This window comes from Schistocerca serialis, chromosome 9, assembly GCF_023864345.2.
Source record: "Schistocerca serialis cubense isolate TAMUIC-IGC-003099 chromosome 9, iqSchSeri2.2, whole genome shotgun sequence".
NCBI classification, from domain to species: Eukaryota; Metazoa; Arthropoda; class Insecta; order Orthoptera; family Acrididae; genus Schistocerca; species Schistocerca serialis.
This window is the reverse complement of record NC_064646.1, coordinates 109329013-109336707: the sequence shown is the minus strand read 5'-3', so window position 1 is coordinate 109336707 and position 7695 is coordinate 109329013.

The window sequence follows — 7695 nt, the reverse complement described above, 5'->3', positions numbered from 1 at the left end:
GCTAGTAGTTCTCTCATACGACAGCAGATATCAGGAGCGTCGCCTTCATGGAACGTCGCGACTGACAAATGCTTCAGCTTCTTGACCTTGCCATAATCAACGCTTACACAGTTTTTAGGTCACTTACGTAGTTAGAAGATTTCACGACGAGACTTTATCCTCAAAGTAGCAGATGAGCTTGCTGCCCTCTACAAATTGCAGAGAGGAGCCCATCTCCCCTTGCAGGCACTCGATATCGAAGCTGGCCAATATGGGAATAGAAGGGTCCTTCAAATTCAAGACTTCATCCTCAGAGTCGCAGATGAGCTTGCTGCCCCCTAAAAACTGCAGAGAGGAGACTATCCCCCCTTGTAGGCATCTGATACCAGCGCTGGACAATATGAAAATAGGTGCTGTCAAATTCAAGTTTCCTGCAAACAAGAAAGAGAACTTATGCTTCAAGTGAAACAAGCATGTGTGCAAAACCTCCAAAGCAGAAACTCTTGTCTGAACTGTGAGCCCATCACAGCTTAGGCAGTTCTGTTATGTCCTTGTTCTTAAATATTTCCATATAATTATAATTACAGGCTGAAGTCACTTGTTCTTATCTTTCATTTCCTTCATTGCAATAAGAAAGACACAAGGATCATTTTAGAATCTTTCACAAATACTTGGTACTTACCTTATTTGTCTGTAAAAGTACTATTAATCCTCACATAAATAAAATGTTCTGATTCTGTTCAATTTCATGTAAAGAAAAACATTATAATATTGTCTTACTTACCTCTTTTAACGATGATTGATGGAAGACTGTGGTGTTTGTTCTGTAAAATTTATAATAAAAATACTTTATCTCTGAAAATTTATGTTTGGCAGCGTGCTACTCATTTTAGAGACGGAATTATCCTCTGTTACTCTTAAGACTGTCTAAACACCACCCAAAAAGGAATAAAAGTTTGATTTTCTATTGTGGGTCAAAACTGGCCCAGATGCTACTGCTAAGGTTACTTCTAGAGTTAATTTCTGAGAAGTTGTGTTATTTCTACTACGCAGAGGTGTAGTGGGACGTGAAATTGAAGCGTCCCCCATCCATCAGTGTCAGCCCAGTTTGCAGGTGAATATAAGTTTAATTTATTGTTTTGTTTATGTATTTTTGTAATATTTGTAATAGCTGTGAATTATCTAAAGTTTTGTATTTATTTTTTATGTTTCATGTACGGAGAGGGCGGCGCAACGGACGGAGACAGCATCTTCGCTGCCGGGACCAGAGAGAAAATTGCTGGCCACTATACGTCGCGGGTCGACAGCCAAAGAGCAACAGAAGATCCTGAAACCGAGTTGTTGCGTCGTGCTTCTAAAAATTAAATAATTGAGAATTTGTAATGTTTGGACAACAATGACGTCATAGAAAGTTTAATCATGATGTAAATGTTCAGTTCTGTCTTGTCAAGGCTCAGGTTCACGTCTCTATGTAGGAAGATAATAAACTAGTGGATGCTACTAAAGTCGAAATACGTGTTCCGAGAATTTATTGATGAAGAATTATGTTACGTAATTTATTTGACAAGATTATTAATTTTTGACAACGTCCGTCGCGAGTTTGAATCTCGAAAGTTTATTCAGTGTGGTTCTAATATTTATTACAGCACATCACTGGCATTAATATAATTTCTGAGGAGAAACAAAAGACATCTAAATTGAAAACGTTTGCGCAAACCAATTGGATTGAGTGACGAAATTCTGCGCATACGACTCAAATGATGTTTTACAGTTTCGTTCAAGAACCATTCTTAGACAATTTAAAAAGAATAAAAATAATTTTGAAGTGGGCTGTAACTGACGTAGGTGACGAAGTCTACACATGGTCATATGTTAAAAGAAAATCATTTATAAAAACTTACGTCGTTACACTACACCGTGGCGACGTTATAAACAGGACTTGTGTGTAACTAAGGCACACAGGTACGAAACAATTAAAACATCAAGAGTCCTTCGGAAGTCAATGAGAGTCTTCGTGGAGCCTTCACCAGCCAGTGGCGACTTCGCGGGTGTGGGCAACTGACGGAGCGCAGCCAAGCAGTACAGTCACGCAGTTATTCCACGAGAAGGAGCATCTGTTGGGCAGCAGCTGAACGCTGCAAAACCGGACAATCTTTTCTCCCTAAACTAACAGGCCCAGGACGTCAGCTGGGGGGCGTTCCTCCGGCTGGTATTAGAGGTGTTGCTGAGGGCTTCGCCTATCTACGGTGCGGCGGGGCGTGGTTGCAGCCAGTGACGTCTCCGGTGTTCGACTCAGCGTCCTGCCGGTTGCAGAAGCGGGGTCGCAGCATCTCAGCGGCTGCATCGACGGCTGTTACTTCTGCAGCCCATAGCAGCACACTGATCACCGAGAACTACAAACTACAATACTAGTGTCCGGTGAGTCTGTTTTAAGTTGGAAGTGGAGTGTTGTACATAGGGAGTGTGCTTTTAATAGGATTGTTGATTACAAGTCTGCGTGTGCAACTAGTTAATATTTTACAATAATGTCGGGAAGTGAAATGTCAGACGAAGAGCAATCCATGTCCGATAGGAGCATGAGATCCCTTTTTAGGGCGATCGCTAAACTAAAAGAATCTAACAAAGAATCCACTGCTAGATTAAAAGAGGAACTAAAACAGGAATTAAAACAGTCAAACGAAGAATCTACTGCCAGATTAAAACAGTTTAACGAAGAATCTACTGCTAGATTAAAAGAGGAACTAAAACAGGAACTAAAACAGAATGAGATTACCACTCTGCAGCGGAGTGTGCGCTGATATGAAACTTCCTGGCAGATTAAAACTGTGTGCCCGACCGAGACTCAAACTCGGGACCTTTGCCTTTCGCGGGCAAGTGCTCTACCAACTGAGCTACCGAAGCGTGAGTCGTGCTTCGGTAGCTCAGTTGGTAGAGCACTTGCCCGCGAAAGGCAAAGGTCCCGAGTTCGAGTCTCGGTCGGGCACACAGTTTTAATCTGCCAGGAAGTTTCAGGAATTAAAACAGTCTTACAAGGAATCTACTGCTAGATTAAAAGGAGAGCTAACAAAATCTACAGACAGGTTACAGGAATATCTTAATGAAACCAATCGAGAACTAAGTGATAAAATAGAGGCTTCTAAAGTTGAAATGCAGGAAACACTAGAAGGACTTAGTAATAAGATTGCTGATAATTGTAAAAGGTCAGAAGAACATATCCAGGAATCGCGTGAGGAAAAACTCGCATGCGAAATGATATTACTGACTTAACCAAGAGACTAGATAATGTCGATGTCTTAGTTGTAAATGAAATAGAGAAAAATAACGATAAGTTACGGGATGAATTTTCTATACAAACAGAAACTGTTCGTAGAGAATTACTAGAATCTATTAAAGAGGTTTCTACCAAACCTGTGGAGATTTCTTTAATAGATAATGTAGAATTAGAGACATTAACTCATCAAGTAGAAAAAGATCATACTGAAATAGAAAACATGAAATTTTTAATTACCGATATATGCAGTAACCTTGAGACCTCCAAAGATAATAACATTGACGAAGGTACAGAGCGTTCACATCGTGAACACAGTGAAGAATCGATATTAGATAACCGCGTATCCAATACAGAAATGCGAATATAGGAAATTACTAAACGGTTATCGGAATTAGATAATAATGAAAACATTCCAAGTAGTAGAAGCAATAACGTAATCAGAGACAACAGTCGCATCATGTTTGCTAGCTCGGACGACAACAATACAAATAAAGAAATCATGGCAAGCAAATCCGACGCAACTACGTCTCTGTAATCTAAACAAAATCCAACTATGTCTCTCGCAGAATGTTTGGATGATATAACGACAAATTCAAATGTAGCAAGTCGATTTCCTGTATTCAAACCAGGAGGCGAACTTCACACTATAATCTTTATAAACGCTTTTGAAACTTCATTATCTCCTAAATGGAGATAAATAATTTTGAAGTGTGTTGCAACTGACGTAGGTGACGAAGTCTACACATGGTCATATGTCAAAAGAAAATCATTTATAAAAAACTTACGTCGTTACACTACAGAGGTTTTCCTTTGTTATTAAATCTCTTTACTGTGGTCGTAATAAAACCTTGTTGTTGTTTACCTGTGTCTTACTACTCCTTACGAGACATCTTACAGTGGAAGACAAAGCACTTTGAGCCAGGGGTCGGGCTTCTTTGCAGCAAGAGACTTACCTACAGCGGCAGTGCGACAAGGGATGGAGCATCATGAACAGCCAGCACAGCGAACCTTCTTGTGTGGTTCCCCATAGCACCTGAAACTCCATCGACAGCCAACAGGGCGACCTTAGTTGTGTGGTTCCCCATGGTGCAGGAGCCCCATGGCTAGCATGGTGACTGTGTTATGTGGTTCCCAATGGCCTCTGGAACCCTACGGACAGACAGAATGAAGACCATGGTTTTGTGGTTCCCCACGACACCCGGATCCCCACAGACAGCCAGAATGGCGACAATTGTTCTGTGGTTCTTCACAGCGCCTGGAGCCCCATGCCAAGCATGGCTACCATTGTTGTATGGTCCTCCAAGGCGCCTGGAGCCCCGCAGACAAGTCGCATGGCGACAACTGTTGTGTGGTTCTCCATGGTGCAGGAATCCTGTGACCAGCAAGATGAGCATGCTGTGTGGTTCCTCATGGCGTCTGGAACCTTACAAACAACCAGCGTGGCGACGATTATTGTGTGGTTTTCCATTGTGCAGGATTACTATGGCTTGGATGATCACCATGTTATGTTGTTGCCGATGGCGTCTGGAATGTCACGAGCAGCCAACATGGCTACCATGGTTGTGTCACTCCACACGGCACCGGTAGCACCACTGACAGCCAGAATGGCGACCATTGGTTCTGTGATCCCTCGTAGCGCCCAAAACCCCATGTCCAACATGGCGACAATTGTTGTGTAGCTCCCCACAGTGTCTGGAACTCCAGAGACCCACAGAATTGCGAACATTGTTATACAGTTCCCCATGGCGCAGGAGCCCCTTAGCCAGCATGGTAACTGTGTTATGAGGTTCCCCAAGGCGTCTGGAACACCACATACAGACAACATGACGACCATTGTTGTGTAGTTACCCAAGGCACCTAAAACCCCATCGAGAGCAAGCACAGTGATGATTGTTGTGTTGTTCCCCTTCATGCAGCTGCTGAGAGTTGCATCTAGTGTGGTGTGTCCAACGATGTCCATAGAGAGAGGAGTTGCACCACACTGTCATCTCAGCAGTGTCCCAGTTCTGTGTACAGCACGAGTCGATTTCTCCTTATGAGCCATAAACTGGTATTGCATAGTATCCAGTAGCAAAATGGTCATGGGAGCTCCACATAGTTTGTAATTTTCAAAACAGGCATTACAATTATGACTTCTTCCGTCTCGTGTGTGTGACCTGTCTTCGAGGCTCCTGTGATGTTATCTTTAAACAAGGCTACGAAGGACTGTATATTGTCCAAACTGTACTGAGCCATCTATGTATGGGGAGAAGATCACTGGTGATGTTCAAAAAAATGGCTTGAGCACTATGGGACTTAACATCTATGGTCATCAGTCCCCTAGAGCTTAGAACTACACTCCTGGAAATGGAAAAAAGAACACATTGACACCGGTGTGTCAGACCCACCATACTTGCTCCGGACACTGCGAGAGGGCTGTACAAGCAATGATCACACGCACGGCACAGCGGGCACACCAGGAACCGCGGTGTTGGCCGTCGAATGACGCTAGCTGCGCAGCATTTGTGCACCGCCGCCGTCAGTGTCAGCCAGTTTGCCGTGGCATACGGAGCTCCATCGCAGTCTTTAACACTGGTAGCATGCCGCGACAGCGTGGACGTGAACCGTATGTGCAGTTGACGGACTTTGAGCGAGGGCGTATAGTGGGCATGCGGGAGGCCGGGTGGACGTACCGCCGAATTGCTCAACACGTGGGGCGTGAGGTCTCCACAGTACATCGATGTTGTCGCCAGTGGTCGGCGGAAGGTGCACGTGCCCGTCGACCTGGGACCGGACCGCAGCGACGCACGAAAGCACGCCAAGACCGTAGGATCCTACGCAGTGCCGTAGGGGACCGCACCGCCACTTCCCAGCAAATTAGGGACACTGTTGCTCCTGGGGTATCGGCGAGGACCATTCGCAACCGTCTCCATGAAGCTGGGCTACGGTCCCGCACACCGTTAGGCCTTCTTCCGCTCACGCCCCAACATCGTGCAGCCCGCCTCCAGTGGTGTCGTGACAGGCGTGAATGGAGGGACGAATGGAAACGTGTCGTCTTCAGCGATGAGAGTCGCTTCTGCCTTGGTGCCAATGATGGTCGTATGCGTGTTTGGCGCCGTGCAGGTGAGCGCCACAATCAGGACTGCATACGACCGAGGCACACAGGGCCAACACCCGGCATCATGGTGTGGGGAGCGATCTCCTACACTGGCCGTACACCACTGGTGATCGTCGAGGGGACACTGAATAGTGCACGGTACATCCAAACCGTCATCGAACCCATCGTTCTACCATTCCTAGACCGGCAAGGGAACATGCTGTTCCAACAGGACAATGCACGTCCGCATGTATCCCGTGCCACCCAACGTGCTCTAGAAGGTGTAAGTCAACTACCCTGGCCAGCAAGATCTCCGGATCTGTCCCCCATTGAGCATGTTTGGGACTGGATGAAGCGTCGTCTCACGCGGTCTGCACGTCCAGCACGAACGCTGGTCCAACTGAGGCGCCAGGTGGAAATGGCATGGCAAGACGTTCCACAGGACTACATCCAGCATCTCTACGATCGTCTCCATGGGAGAATAGCAGCCTGCATTGCTGCGAAAGGTGGATATACACTGTACTAGTGCCGACATTGTGCATGCTCTGTTGCCTGTGTCTATGTGCCTGTGGTTCTGTCAGTGTGATCATGTGATGTATCTGACCCCAGGAATGTGTCAATAAAGTTTCCCCTTCCTGGGACAATGAATTCACGGTGTTCTTATTTCAATTTCCAGGAGTGTAATTAAGCCTAACTAACCTAAGGACATCACACACATCCGCGCCAGAGGCAGGATTCGAACCCGCGACCGTAGCAGTCTGCGCGGCTCCGGACTGAGCGCCTAGTAGCGCTAGACAACCGCGGCCGGCACTGGTGAGGTAGGCAGCAGGCTATCCAGATCTCTCACTTACTGTGTGGCCAGAGACTGGGACGCCACCCTCACCAGTCACTACGAATTATGAACTGAATCAGCGAGATAAACCAGCATGAGGAATAACACACTTGTATCTGTCCTCCAAGCTCTGTTTGACTTGGTGGAAAGTCGGCTTAGATCCGTTGTTACTGCCAAAGTTTGCAACTCTGTGTACTAAATCTCATATCCTGGACACTTAAAAATTCTTGTATGCCACAATAGATGAACTGTCTGCTCGAATGAATATGTGGAGTAACTGGGTTCATTTCCAGCAGCTGCCAGGGTTTTGACCTTCGTGGGAGGTAGGGATGGGAAAAACCGATTGTTTAAAATCGAGACCAGTATTTTAGTTCTTGTTTGGTACCGTTTATAATACCTATTTTGGCCGGCTGAAGTGGCCGTGCGGTTCTAGGCGCTGCAGTCTGGAACCGCGAGACGGCTACGGTCGCAGGTTCGAATCCTGCCCCGGGCATGGATGTGTGTGATGTCCTTAGGTTAGTTAGGTTTAACTAGTTC